General features: G+C 44.5%; 1 pseudogene; it reads left to right on the plus strand.

The window, feature by feature from the left end:
* Window positions 1-1627: 1627 nt before the first annotated feature.
* Window positions 1628-15313, plus strand: LOC137345804 (zinc-binding protein A33-like; annotated as a pseudogene).

The raw sequence follows: 15313 nt of genomic DNA on the forward strand, positions 1-15313 counted from the left end.
TTCTGCTGCTGATGGGTGAAACAGACCCAAGGGCTGTGTTGGTGCCATTAGAGGGAATCCTCCTCCCACTCATGAAGTGCCAGAGACTGGATTCTCCATCAGTCAGATGAAGCTTTCCATGGATATGGAGATGTCATCTTGGTACTTCAGAGGGACTGGGCCTTGTGTCCCCAATCTGACCCAGTATTAACAGGAATGGAGATTAAGGGAGCCAGAAGTTACCACTTGTGTCTCCAAAGAGTTATGGGTGATGTAAAAGAGGAGAAAATGATCTGTATAAATTTCCCCTCTGATCCAGTGTTGGCCAGTGTCTGTACATCGGTCAGCTCTGTACCATCAACCTCTGGAGAGGAAACATCACAATAAACTGAATTGAAACAAATTGGATGTTAGAAACAAAGAGTGAGATTCACTGTCAGTCCATCGAATGGGGCCAAACCCACTCCAGAAGCAGCAGTGGGAAAGGAAATGTAAGTGGGAAATGTTGATCCTCCTGCTCAGTCCATGGCCCAGCACATTAGTGCTTCAGTGTCCTGGTTATTCCAGATTAGCACCTTCCTTCCTTCTTTTCCTCCTTCCTTCCTGCTGGGTCAAATTTCATCCAATTCCGATCTTCCCACTGATCAATACTTCAATGCTATTTATCAGTGTCCAGTTTGGTTTCTAATCCCTTTGTAACAGGCCTCATATGTGTTAACCTGGTATTGACTGTTACTCCTCTTGATCCGTAGACAATCTGGATTAATTGTAAACAACAAGCATATCAAACACATGTATCTGGTATGAACACACCATGATCTGAGGATCTGTATTTTGTTCAGAATCCAGTTCCTCAAAGCTTTACTTTTTCTGTCTTTCCTTCACCGTCTCTTGGGTCGAGTGACTGACTGTCTTTTACAGCAGAGCTGCCGTTATCTCCCTCCGCAGGGGAATTCCAGCATTTCTCCATCTGTCACAGCACAGCAACAGGTGTGGGCAGGATGGATGTTGCTGAGTGTGACTGCACATGTCCTACCTCTTTGACGACACTCTCTTGTCCTTTGGACAGTCCTGGAAATGCACTGTCTGGAAATGCAGGGCATCTGAAGGACAGTCTTGGTCTTCAATGATGAGCTGAACCCAAAGAATTGAAGGACTGAAGAGATCAAAGTGGGAAATTCCTCAGACTGAATGTCACACACACACAATATTCCAACTGTAACCAGTAGAAAAGGATAAAGTAGAATGGGAGTGGACAAAGGCTCATCTCTCGAGGTTTCTAATTTACCTGCAGAGTGAGTGCTGCACCATCCCAGGGGCAGCTCCTGTGAATGGAATGTTTCGTGCTCTTGTGCTGATCTCTGTGAGTGTGCAGAATGTGTCTGATTTCAGGCCAGTGCTGGGTACAAGAACAACAACTTATATTTATATTGCACCTTCAACCTAATAAAATGTTCCAAGGCGCTTCACAGGAGCATTATAAAACAAAGCATGATACATAGCCACATAAGGAGATATTCGGTCAGATGACCAAAATCTTGGTCAATGAAGTAGGTTTTAAGGAGTGTCTTAAAGGAGGAAAGTGAGGTGGAGAGGTAGAGAGCTGTTAGAATCAGAGGACCTTAAACAGCAGGAGAGAGGGTTTAGGATGGAAAAGGAGCAACAGATGGCCATGGATGGACGTGCACAGCAAGAAGCTCTCTTGGGAGCTGACTGCCCAGGAGCCATCTTACACTGGTATGTGAATGAGGTAGATAAAGAGTAAACCTCCCTCTACAGTGTCACAGCAAACACTCCCATGGCAGGTACAGCCCAAGTTAAATACAGTGTAAAAGCCTCCAAATTGGCTCACCAATCACAGCCAACTCAGTTACAGCTTGTGTTAAACACAATGTACAAACTCTCTGACACTAACCAATGACACACACCAGCTCAGGTACAGCATGGTAAGCAGACAGATCAAAAATCCCTCTACATGTCAGTGTCAAGTCCTCCCAGGTGAGGTATAGACTCACTTTACACACGGTTTAAACTACAGTCAACTTGTTGCATCAAAGTCCGAGATTCATCGTTAGACTGTCACCTCGGCAAAATCCTGGACTGATGGGAATCTCAGTAAAGTTCCTCACCTTTACAAATCATTGAAGCTGCTGTTTCATCCCATCCTCAATACTGAGGGTCTTGGAGCCACCAGATCTGCTCTGTGAACCCAGAGACCTTTCTCCAGTCCCAGTTAGTGTGGTGATGATTCAACTTCTCTCTCCAGCTTCCTGAGATACTGTTCACTCCAAGAATCTTTAGCATTAAAGTTATTAATATTAATTCTAGAATCTGTAACTTTAATACAGTGAGACTGTGTCTGAATATGATTATATTTAATTTGAATATATTTGTAATGAATGGCATTTGTTTGAATTACTTACTTTAATATGAAATTGTTCTTTTCTTTCCATTTCCCTATTGATATGGTCTAAAGTCACTCACAGTGTCAGCTGCCGACTCCAGCTCCTCCCTCAGTAACTCCACTGATGTGGAACCAGGGCTGTAAACCCGCCTCCAACTGACATCACAAAGGAGCCAGGAGCCAATCACACAGCAGCCAGAATTATGTCACAAAGCAGCCCGAGTCTCTCCCACTCAAGGGGAAGGGGGTGGGGTGGTTACAGGGTCAAATGACCAGACTCTGCCGCAGACAAAGAGACGTTACACCACAGAAGGCAGACCATTGGCTGCCTTCTCCCATCTCCTGATTTTGATAGAATAAATAAGGAGAAACTGTTTCTACTGGTGAAAGCTCTGGTAACCAGAGGACACAGGTTGAAGGTGATTGGCAAAAGAACCAGAGGTGACATGAGGAAATATTCTTTCACACAGTGAGTTGTTATGATCTGGAATGCATTGTCCAAAAAAGGTGATGGAAGCAAATTGAATAGCAGCATTCAAAAGAGAATTAGATAAATACTTAGTGGGGAAAAATACAGAGTGATAAGGAAAGAGCAGAGGAGTGGGATTAATTGGATAGCTCAAGTAAAGGGCTGACACAAGCACAATGGCTACCTCTTGTGCTATGATTCTATATTCCTCCCTGTTTTCATTAGTTGCTTATAAGAGATATTCCAGCTCATCACACTGTTTTTAGTTTAGAGATACAGCACTGAAACAGGCCCTTCGCCCCACCGCGTCTGTGCCGACCACCAACCACCCATTGAAACTAATCCTACACAAATTCCATATTCCTACCACATCCCCACCTGTCCCTATATTTCCCTACCACCTACCTATACTAGGGGCAATTGCTAATGGCCAATTTATCTATCAACCTGCAAGTCTTTGGCATGTGGGAGGAAACCGGAGCACCCGGAGGAAACCCACGCAGACACAGGGAGAACATGCAAACTCCACACAGGCAGTACCCAGAATTGAACCCGGGTTGTTGGAGCTGTGAGGCTGCGGTGCTAGCCACTGCGCCACTGTGAGAATATTATAGGGTAATGCATGTATGGGACACAATAATTCGGGGGCACGTCAGTATAAAATCATACAGAGGCCAAATTCAATGCATAACATTCAATAGGTATCAGAGCATCACATTTCAGATTGAGATGCACCAACAGCTGAGGAGAGGATTTAAACATCCTCTGCAGTGATTATCACCCTGTTATTAAATACAGAGCGGAAGGGAAAGAGCAAGTGAGTGGGATTAATTGGATAGCTCAACTAAAGGGCTGACACAGGTACGATGGGCTGAATGGCCTCCTCCTATTCTGTGTGTTTATATGATCCTCTATTTTTTCATTCATTGCTGAGAAGAGATATCCCAGCACATCACACTGTGGGAATGTTGTAGAGCCATGCATGTATGGGACACAATCATCCTGGGTCACATCAGTATCAAATCATACAAGGGCCACAATCATTAGGTGCAATTTCAAAACATATCATTCAATAGGTATCAGAGTATCACATTTCAGATTGAAATGCACCAACAGCCGAGGAGAGGATTTAAACATCCTCTGCAGTGATTATCACCCTGTTATTACAGTCCTGCAGACTGTTAACTGGGAAGACAGACACTTCACCACTTTGTAACTGCAGCTTGTTGGCACCAATGTCAGCAACCTCATTCCCTAATCCAAGAGACTCCATGACCAGTGAGCTCCGCTGGATACAGACGGTGTCATTGAGCGGCAGAATCAAATCCTCATTTAACATCACAATATCATTTTAGTTTGTCAGGAAGGGTACTTGTAGAATGTATTACTTCAGTGCTGGAGAGATTGGGATGATTGGCCCCTTCAACAGGCTTCCAGTCAAAGGTACTGACAGGGTTAATGGGGAAGTTGCTACATTGGTGTACTTGTCCATAGATCACTGAAGGCAGCAGTGCAGGTAGATAGGGTGGTTAGGAAGGTATATGGGATACTTGCCTTTATTAGCTGAGGCATAGAATATAAGAGCAGGGAGGTTATGATGGAGCTGTATAAAATGCTAGTTAAGCCACAGCTGTAGTACTGTGTACAGCTCTGGGTACCACACTAAAGGAAGGATATGATTGCTCTGGAGAGGGTGCAGAGGAGATTCACCAGGATGTTGCCTGGGCTGGAGCATTTCAGCTATGAAGAGAGACTGAAAAGTCTTGGGTTGTTTTCCTTAGAGCAGAGAAGGCTAAGGGGAGACATGATTGAGGTTTACAAAATTATGAGGGGCATTGATAGGTTAGATAGGAAGAGACTTTTTCCCTTCGTGGAGGGGTCAATAACCAGGGGGCATAGATTTAAGGTAAGGGGAAGCAGGTTTTGAGGGGAACTGAGGAAAGTTTTTTTTTTTTACCCAGACGATGGTTGGAATCTGGAACGCACTGCCTGAAGGGGTGGTGGAGGCAGGAACCCTAACAACATTTAAGAGGTATTTAGATGAGCACGTGAAACGTCATAGCATACAGGGCTACGGGCCAAGTGCTGGAAAATGGGATCAGAATAGTTAGGTGTTTGATGGCCAGCACAGACACGATGGGCCAAAGGACCTGTTCTGTGCTGTATAACTCAATGACACGATGACTCCATCTGTCAATCATTATTGGAGTTGAGTTCCGAGATCCACTTTACCAGGCAACCCAACTTTGCAGCATTGGGGAATGAATTAAACTCAATTAGATGGAAAGTGATCCAATAAAACACATTCAGGTGGAAGGAATGTATCTGATTCATTCCTCTGCTGTGAGTTCACAGTTTGTTAGAAGGAGGGGAAGAGTTGTTGGGTTAATATTAGTAACTGTCTAATTTCAGGATTGATTGTTTCATGGCTAGAATGCAGAGAATGGGAGTTATGGAGAAGCTCTCATCTGTTCCCTTTGCCTTGGGTTATTTGTTGATCCTGTCCTAGTGGACTGTGAGTGTAATTTCTGCCGCTCCTGTATTGTGTCCTACAGACAGGTGCAGGGAGGGTCTGTCTGTTGCCCCCAGTGTGGTGAAGATGCTGCAGAGCAGACCCTGCAGCCCAACTGTGTATTGAGGAATGTGATGGACAAGATTTTCAGGCTGACTGGTTTGCTGGAGGTGAATGAGGAGGAGAGGCGTCTGTGCCAGGAACACCAAGAGAAATTGTCCCTGATCTGTGAGACGGATGAGATGTTCATCTGCCTGGTGTGCAGGGACTTGAAACTTCACAAGCAGCACAAATTTATAGAGAATTGAATTCATCACAACATGCAAGGTATGGGATCCCTTCTCAACGGTGAGAATGGTGATGGGGGAATGGTGGAAATGTACTACTCAGTCAGTACATGAAGGTGGACTGGGGTCTCCTGTATACTTTATCATGGGGTAATTCTGTCTTCTCTTCTACTTAGTAACTTCACAGAACTAGTCTTGTATCCAAGTATCACAGTTCAATACACTTCCTTCCTGTCTCCCCTGCAGAATAAAGGAGTTGCTTTCTTAAACTCACTAAACCAGAAAGTGGTCTCTTTGAAAGATGCGCTGCAGAAACAAGGACTTGAGATTGCACACACTAAAGTAAGTTGGTCTGATCTACCTGTGTCCAGAAAGGTTTACAATCTGCAGTCACTGTGTGTGTGTTGTGGCTGTTACACAGGCTAATATCTGCATGACAATGACTACACCTGTTGTTTTGGTAAGTCCCAAGATTGTAAAAGGTGTATTATCAATGCCAGATTTCTTTCAATGTGGCAGCCATTTTACATGTGCTAGCGAAATAAATAAATTACTAATTAAATAGTTTCTGAGGCTGTTTTGAAGGAGGGGTATCAGTTGGGGCATTGGGAGGAATCTCTGCTCTTTTTAATATTGCCAAGGGATCTTTCACATCCAGACAGGGCCTTGAGTTAACATCTTATCCAAAAGGCAGCACCTACACCAGTGCAGCGCTCCCTCAGTGTTGCCCATCTGAGAGTGCAGTGCTTCAGCAGGTCTCGGCCTAGATCATGTGCTGAAGTCTAAGTCATGGGTTCAAGATCCACTCTATTCATAGAGGCTACCAAATTGGCCAAGGCTCCAGGCTGTGGATTTCACTTTTTTTAGTTTGGAGAATGTGTAGGAATTAATTTTTTTGGTCTGGAAATCAGTGTCAATCATGTTGAATTCTGAAGTTTGTTCCTTTCCTTAAGGAAATGGGGTTTAATCTGATCTACCATGTTACACAGCAGTTTGCTGACCACCAGTTCCTCAATGACCAAGAGCAACATGATGGAAAGGCTGGAAGCTCAGGTGGAAAGTAACTTGACAAATGGAAAGAAACCTGACAGAAATGCACACGATACTCTTCTCCCCTGAGCTGGATATCACTAACATTTGAGGCCAAACTGAATCAAAGTGATCTCTCTGCAGGTCCACACTGTGCTCTTTTCTTCTCCCTCCTCACTTCTGTTTGATTAAATTGAAAGGTATCTGCCCCCTCCCAGTGGCTCATTGTTATGGCGATGGTGGACATCTGTAACTTAGCTTCCAAGTTGCTCGACAACAAAGGGAAACCTAAGCCAGGGTTTCTGTTGCTGACGTCCATTCGTTTTACTTAGTTTATGCTATTGCACCTCACTTTTTCTTACCAAATGCATTGTTTTACATTTGTGTTCAATTTCATCAAATATGTGTCTGCCCGTTTTACCAGTTCATGTCCTGTCACTATCCTCCTCACTTGTGTTTACTACATTTGAACTTTGAAACAATGCCCTGTCGAACCAACTCCAAATCATTGTGAAAAAGAGCGGGTTCCTAATACTGACCCCTGGGGGACACCACTGTATAGCCTCCCTCCAGACTGAAAAACAACCATTCACCATTACTCTCTGCTTTCTGTCTCTTAGCCAATGTTGTATTCATGCATCCACTGTCCCTATTAATCCAAGTCAATTATCTGGTACTTTATCAAAATATTCTAAACCTGCATCTTTCTGGGTTTTTTTTACTTTTTATTACACAATAGCAGAGTAAATCCATCTGGCTGATGGGTGACTGACCCCAGCTCCAGAATCTACAGTTGTTCACATTGGGCTGATCTCTCTGATTTGCCTGATCTGTCTGTGCAATGGTTCCTGGCTTTTCCCTCCACCTCTCTGTCTAGAAATCCATTCCACGTGTCCTCTTTGAGTGAAGAACTTCCTGACCATCGGATATTTAACTTCACCCGGTTTAGCCTGTCACTTTGTCATAATTTACCTTTCATTCATCCTGATCCGTCTCTAAATGCCACCCATTGTATCATGAACTTCCCTGCTCTCACCGGCACCCTGCTTAGGCGCCTCAACAGTCACCAGTGTTTCCTTCTTCCGTCTTGCCTTTACTGATTTATATATTTGAAGGGTCAAAGGGCTTTAAAAAGAATTCTGACCAAATCCTTTACTATCTAGAAGGACAGGGGCAGCAGACACATGGGAACACCACCAATTGCAAGTTTCCCTCCAAGCCACACACCATCCTGACTTAGAACTAAATCGCCGTTCCTTCACTGTCACTGGGTCAAAATCATGAACTCCCTCCCTAACAGTACTGTGGGTCTACAAACATCACATCGACTATAGTGCTTCAAGAAAGCAGTTCACCACAATCTTCTCGAGGGCAATTAGGGATCGGCAATAAATGCTGGCCTTGGCAGTGATGTCCACATCCCATTAAAGAATCAGATTCTGGCTTTTTGATTCATTCTCATGTCTGTATTAATCTTAGATTATTAAATAACCGTGTTCAAAGAGAACTTAATCTAAAGTGGGATAATATGAGACCAAATCGATGAAGCTTCAGTGAAGTGATGAAATCTGTTGGGAATGTGTGCCCTGGGTACATTGAGTGTGGAATCAATGAGAATGTACTGTCCCAAGTTGGTTTTCACCTCGCCCAGTTTAATTCACTTCAGCGTGCTTTTGTGTTCCATGAAGCTGCAACAACAAACTAACATTGTTTCTGTTTTCTCTTCAAGGAGGTTAGTTCTTGGAGGGACAGGTATGTATTGTCAATAATGAACTATTGCTGATGTAGCAGCTCCACATCCCACTGTGTTCTCTAGTCTGAATCCTGTAGTGTTAATTCACTTCATACAAAACTGGCTTTTATTGCAGGGGCTTGGAGTACAAGAGGAAGGAAGTCTTGCTGCAATTGTACAGGGCTTTGGTGAGACCACACCTAGAGTGATGTGTGCGGTTTTAGTCGCTGTGTACCAAAGGAGCTTTTTGCCTTAAACAAGGTGCAACAAAAGTTCATGGATTTAATTTCTAGCATGAGAGGGTTGTCTTATGAGGAGAGACTGAGTAAATTGGGCCCATACTGACTGGAGTTTAAAAAAATGCCAACTGATCTCAGAATCTTCTTTTTCAATGATGGGGTATGACAGGCTGGGTGCAGAGGGGCAGCCATGTAGGAGTAAGATGAAGAGCAATTTCTTCACTCGGTGTTGTTTCTCTACCCCTGAGGGCTGTGGATACTCAGTCACTGAGTATATTCAAGGCTGAGATTGATTAGATTTTGGGACTCTAAGGGATCGAGGATATGGGGATGAGAAAAAGTGGAGTTGAGGGTCAGCTGTGGTCTTATTGAATGGCGGTGCAGGCTCAAGGGGGTGTATAGCCTACTCCTGCTCCTAGTTCTTGAAGTTCTTCTGTCCTGGTGTTCTCCAACAGGTATTAATGTTAGCAGTTTTTCTGAAGAGACGCCCACTGCTATGTCTGGGAATGTGTGCCTGGGGACATACAAAGTGCACACTTAGGAGAGAAATAAAGGAAATTATCCATCCAGGTAAATGAATGAATAACATTGCTTCCACCAGTAATCCTGTATCCAGATCAACAGGGGTGATCTGAATCCCAGCCTGTGTTCAGTTGTAGATTATTCTTTCCCAAGTTGTGTCTGTAGAATTCACTTGCAGGGTTAGTGGTTTGACACAGAAGCTGTCGACATTCGAGGTTAGGTTGGTGAGGTGGATGAAGGGATGTGTGATTAGGACTATTCCCTCATGGAGGGTGGACGGTGGGGTGGGGGGGCAAATACTAATATGAACTGGCTGAGCTGACTGTAACTTGTATGTGGGAGGGTGGCAGGAATTTTATTTAAACCCTTTACACTTTATAGCATTTAAATACAGTCCCCACTGCTTACAGTTTGTGCTAATGCATTTTTCCCACTATAGGTAGTAGATGGCTTGTCCCAAAGTTGTGACTCTAAATCTAAAAATGGGCACACTTTTCTTCAAGGGAACCTGTAAAGTGATTTATGCCTTTAACCCCTTATAGAGACTAAACCAAATCAGGAGTACATCTCTATGAATCTCCTTTAAGTTCAAATCAGACAAATTCTCAGACACATGGGGAGGCGGTGGCGTAATGGTATTGTCACTGGACTAGTTACCCAGAGACCCAGGGTATTGCTCTGGGGACATGGGTTCGAATCCCACCACAGCAGAAGGTAGAATTTGAATTCAATTAATAAATCTGGAATTAAAAAGCTAGTCTAATGATGGCCATGAAATCATTGTCGATTTGTTGTAAAAACCCATCTGGTTCACTAATGTCCTTCAGGGAAGGAAATCTGCTGTCCTTACCTGGTCTGGCCGACATGTGACTCCAGACTCACAGCAATGTGGTTGACTCTTACATGCCCTCTGAAATGGCCTAGCAAGCCACTCAGTTGTATCTAACTGCTACGAAGTCAATAAAAAGGAATGAAACCGGACGGACCACCCGGCATCGACCTAGACACCAGAAACGACAACGGCAAACCCAGCCCTGTCGACACTGCAAAGTCCTCCTTACTAACATTGGGGACTTGTCCCAAAGTTGGGAGAGCTGTCCCACAGACTAGTCAAGCAACAGACTGATGGTCATACTCACGGAATCATACCTGACAGACAATGTCCCAGACACTGCCATCACCATTCCCGGGTATGTCCTGTCCCACCGGCAGTGCAGAGGTGACGGCACAGTGGTATACAGTAGGGAGGGAGTTGCCCTGGAAGTGCACAACATCGACTTTGCATCCCATGAAGTCTAATGGCATCAGGTCAAACATGGGCAAGGAAACCTCCTGCTGATTACCACTTACCGCCCTCCCTCAGCTAATGAGTCAGTACTCCTCCATGTTGAACAACACTTGGAGGAAGCACTGAGGGTGGCAAGGCACAGAATGTACTCTGGGTGGGGGACTTCAATGTCCATCCCAAGAGTGGCTCGGTAGCACCACTGCTGACTGAGCTGGTCAAGTCCTAAAGGACATATCCACCACCGACGCACAGTGGCAGCAGTGCGTACCATCTACAAGATGCACTGCAGCAACGCACCAAGGCTCCTTAGACAGCACCTTCCAAACACCCAACCTCTACCAACTAGAAGGACAAGGGCAGCAAATGTATGGGAGCACCACCAACTGCAAGTTCCCCTCCAAGTCGCACACCATCCTGACTAGGAACTATATCGCCGTTCCTTCACTGTCACTGGGTCAAAATCCTGGAATTCCCTTCCTAACAGCACTGGGGTGTACCTACCCCCACATAGACTGCTGCAGTTCAATAAGGCAGCTCACCACCACCTTCTCAAGGCAATAAATGCTGGCCTAGCCAGCGACGCCCACATCCCATGCATAAATTAAAAAAACTTATTTGGATCCAAAGAATTGTACTTTCTTTCCCTCAAAGAAAGATACTAAAAGAGAATATTACCATTTGTCGGGTGGCCTATTTAAAAAAATTATTGTGGCTGTCAAGTATCCCAGATATTATAAGGGTCTGGGAAGTCTGTTCAATATGCATCTCTCCACTTAGAGACACGGAGAGGGGGCTCCTTGTAGTTGTATACAGGATGCAACATGAGACAATTTATTAACTTTTTTTTATAGATTTATTAAAGAATTTAACATGCAACCACTTCTAAGTGGATAAATATAACACTATCAAATATTACTAAAAGATGTAACTCCTAATCTTATTTCTAACCTATAACCAAAAGTTTAACCTTGCTAATGTTACAGCAAAATATTTTAGAATATCCATAAATTTAAAGTGAACTTTTTTACCTTAAATTCCCCGTAGTTGAGAAGCATTGTTGAGGATTCAACATTTCTAATCTTTGCTTCATAACCTCCTTAGGTTTATACTGTTTCTGAAGTGTCATCTGACTTTTAACATATAGGTGTTATCTTCCTGTGTGTTTTTCTTTTGCTTTTTAAAATCCATACCTTGAACTACTATCTCCACTTAATGGTTTACTGGAACTCTCCTGCTCTTGAGGATGTGAGCATTTATCTGGTCAAAATGTTGATAATTGTGTTTATTTGACTATTTTAATTGCCTTTTTTATGGTAGGTTGGACTTCCCTTGTTGGTCAATCTGTCGACATTTACTAACACCATCAATTATTTTAAATTTATGGTATCTCTTACTGATATCACATGGGATATTTCAATGTGTGTGTTTATCCTCCAAGACCCGAGCTACAGAAACACTGAAATGGATTTTCCAACTTAAGTTTGTAGCAGGGACCTTGAAATTTCTAAGTCTGCCTTCTTAAAGGGGAATGCCAATGAGTCTTGAAAACCTGACCAGCCACTCAATCTTTAATTCTAAAAGGTATAATGCATTAACTATTTCTAAATTTTACCTAATGAAGCCTGATACCTATATTCCATCATACCTGTGTGTACTTCACATAGAAAAGGCACACTCTGAATCTTTGACACCTGTTTGTAACTTTATCACAAAAATGTCCTGTTCAAGGACAGCAGAGTATTCAACTCCACAGAAGCTTGGCAGGGGGAGCAGATGACAAAACAAATTGCAAAGGTTAAAAATAGTCTATTGATTACAACAAAACAAGCTGAACTGATTGGTTGGGCTGGTGTAGTGTAATTTACTTAGACACTCACTGTCAGCAGGTGCAACCTCCACACTGAACATCCTGTTTCTGCACTGAAAGAGCTGGTGTGTGGAACACATTAATCAGTGACTTTGTAATTGACGATGGCAGCAATGGAAATTGATCAGTGCTCTTTGCCCAGTTGAAGTGGTGCGGACTGTGTGTCTTTTACTGAGGCCGGTGGGGCTGCTGTTCTTCTACTCGGCCAGTTTGTGGGGAACTGGGTCACAGCAGTTGGGTGGAAATGCTTGGTGATTTCTGACCCCTCCCCATGCTCAGATTTCTGAGCAACTCTTTTTTTTTATTGATCAGAAATGAAATCTGTTTTACAATGTGAAGTGATCTTTTATAATGTCCTTAACATTTTTCACATTGGACAGTGTCCTCTCTCTGAAGGGAGGAAAATGGTGTAATATTTGACCTGTAGTCCATCCCACCTGATGCCAAGGATTCTCCGGAGGCAGCGAAGATGGAATGAATTGAGACGTCGCTCTTGGCTGACATACGTTGTCCAGGCCTCGCCGCCGTAGAGCAAGTACTGAGGACACAGGCTTGATACACGCGGACTTTTGTGTTCTGTGTCCGTGTGCCATTTTCCCACACTCTCTCTTGGCCAGTCTGGACATAGCAGTGGAAGCCTGTCCCATGCGCTTGTGGCAGGACCGTATCTCCAACACAGAAGTCCTAGAGGCAGCCAACATCCCCAGCTTATAGACCCTACTGAGCCAGCGGCGCTTGAGATGGCTTGGCCATGTGAGCCGTGTGGAAGATGGCAGGATCCCCAAGGACACATTGTACAGCGAGCTCGCCACTGGTATCAGACCCACCGGCCGTCCATGTCTCCGCTTTAAAGACGTCTGCAAACGCGACATGAAGTCCTGTGACATTGATCACAATTCGTGGGAGTCAGTTGCCAGTGATCGCCAGAGCTGACGGGCAGCCATAAAGGCGGGGCTAAAGTGTGGCGAGTCGAAGAGACTTAGCAGTTGGCAGGAAAAAAGACAGAAGCGCAACGGGAGAGCCAACTGCGAAACAGTCCTGACAACCAATTTTATCTGCAGCACCTGTGGAAGAGCCTGTCACTCTAGAATTGGCCTTTATAGCCACTCCAGGCACTGCTCCACAAACCACTGACCACCTCCAGGTGCTTACCCATTGTCTCCCGAGACAAGGAGGCTAAAGAAGAAGAATTCCATTCCACCCAGAGTTCCAATTAAAGTGGGATTCTCTCCATTCCAGTAAAGGAACAATTGGCTCATTCCCCCTCCCCCAAGACTCAATCACTGTCCTCTCTTGGTCATCCACCGACGAGAGGGAACTCCAGTAACCCATGGACTTTGTTCTGCAGTTCTGCTTGCCCTGACCCTGGACTCTCGAACAGTAAACCCTTGGCTGCTGCTGTCTGCTGATCTGACCAGTGTGACTGCCATCGATACCAAACAGCTGCTTCCTGACAGCCTGGCCAGGTTCGATCTGTGTCACCATCCTGGCTGCTGTGGGTTTTATGGCAGGGATGCACTACTGGGAGGTGAAGGTGAGCGACCAGTCCAAATGGGACCTGGGCGTGGCCAGAGTCCATTAACAGGAAGGGAGACATCGCTTTGAAACCCGAGAATGGATACCTGGCACTGTCCCTGAGCAATGGAGAGCAGTACTGTGTTCAAACTTCACTGACAGTCACCTTGCTGGCTCTGAGGAGGAAGCCCAGCCACACATGAGTTTACCTGGACTACGAGGGAGGCCAAGTGTCCTTTTACAATGCTGCTGACTTGTCTCAATTCTACACTTTTACAGAGACTTTTTTTTTAATTTCCAAAATATACTTTATTCATAAAAATCTGTAAAAATTACATTCCGAAACAGTTTAATACAGCATCAAGTCAAAAAATACAAACAGTGCAAAGATGATCGGTTTCCTTCAATACAATCATGAGTTGCCTCACAACCCTTCCATTTCATTGTCATGCCATATACATTTTTACATTTGCAGCACACAGAATTTTCCCGATACAGTTCGAGGTGTTTTCCATGGACCCAGCCCCTCAGTTCAGCTTGGTGGGGGGACCTTACACTGTGGTCTTTCCCCATTGAGCCTTTGCTGCGGCTGCCCCAAGCGTTAGTGCGTCCCTCAGCACGTAGTCCTGGACCTTGGAATGTGCCAGTCTGCAACATTCGGTGGTGGACAACTCTTTGCGCTGGAAGACCAGCAAGTTTCGGGCAGACCAAAGGGCGTCTTTCACCAAATTGATAGTCCTCCAGCAGCAGTTGATGTTTGTCTCGGTGTGCGTCCCTGGGAACAGCCCGGAGAGCACAGACTCCTGTGTTACAGAGCTGCTTGGGATGAACCTCGACAAAAACCACTGCATCTCTTTCCACATTTGTCAAGAGAATGTTCCCTTTCTTTTGCCCCTGTTTGAATGACACTGGTGACAATGGTGCTCCTCTCTCAGTAGTTTTCTTGAGGTGACTGTGTCTTTAAAGATCTGTTCAGCTCTGGCTGCTCCTGGCTAGGTTGGTGTATAATTAAAAACACTTTACTGAGAATGTGTAACCGTGGTTGTGAGACTGGGAGGAGTGGACTATTAGAATTGTCTTTCTAACCTCATCTGCATTGCCCATTCTCTACTGTGAGAACCTAGTGGGACAGGGAATGTGTATTGACCAAACTCTACTGTCCATCCAATACACATTCCCTGTCCCACTCGGTTTACACTCATGATGTTTCAGTGTACCTGTGTCAGAGGAATCCACATCTCTGCTCCAATGAAATAGAAGCTTCATAAATTTCATCCTTGACAAATACACAAATTGCTTCTGATATTTTTTTCACTCCCTTGTGTCCCATTCGCAGCTATACACTGCAAAGTATTTGATGCCCCTTGATCTCTCTCTCTCTGCAGCGGTATATGGATTTTGAGCTCATTGATGCAACTACTGGCTGTGAACAGTTGCCCTTAGCCTAAAAGGGAGTGGGGAATTCAGGCA

The sequence above is a fragment of the Heterodontus francisci genome, chromosome 29 (assembly GCF_036365525.1).
Source record: "Heterodontus francisci isolate sHetFra1 chromosome 29, sHetFra1.hap1, whole genome shotgun sequence".
In the NCBI taxonomy this organism is placed as follows: domain Eukaryota; kingdom Metazoa; phylum Chordata; class Chondrichthyes; order Heterodontiformes; family Heterodontidae; genus Heterodontus; species Heterodontus francisci.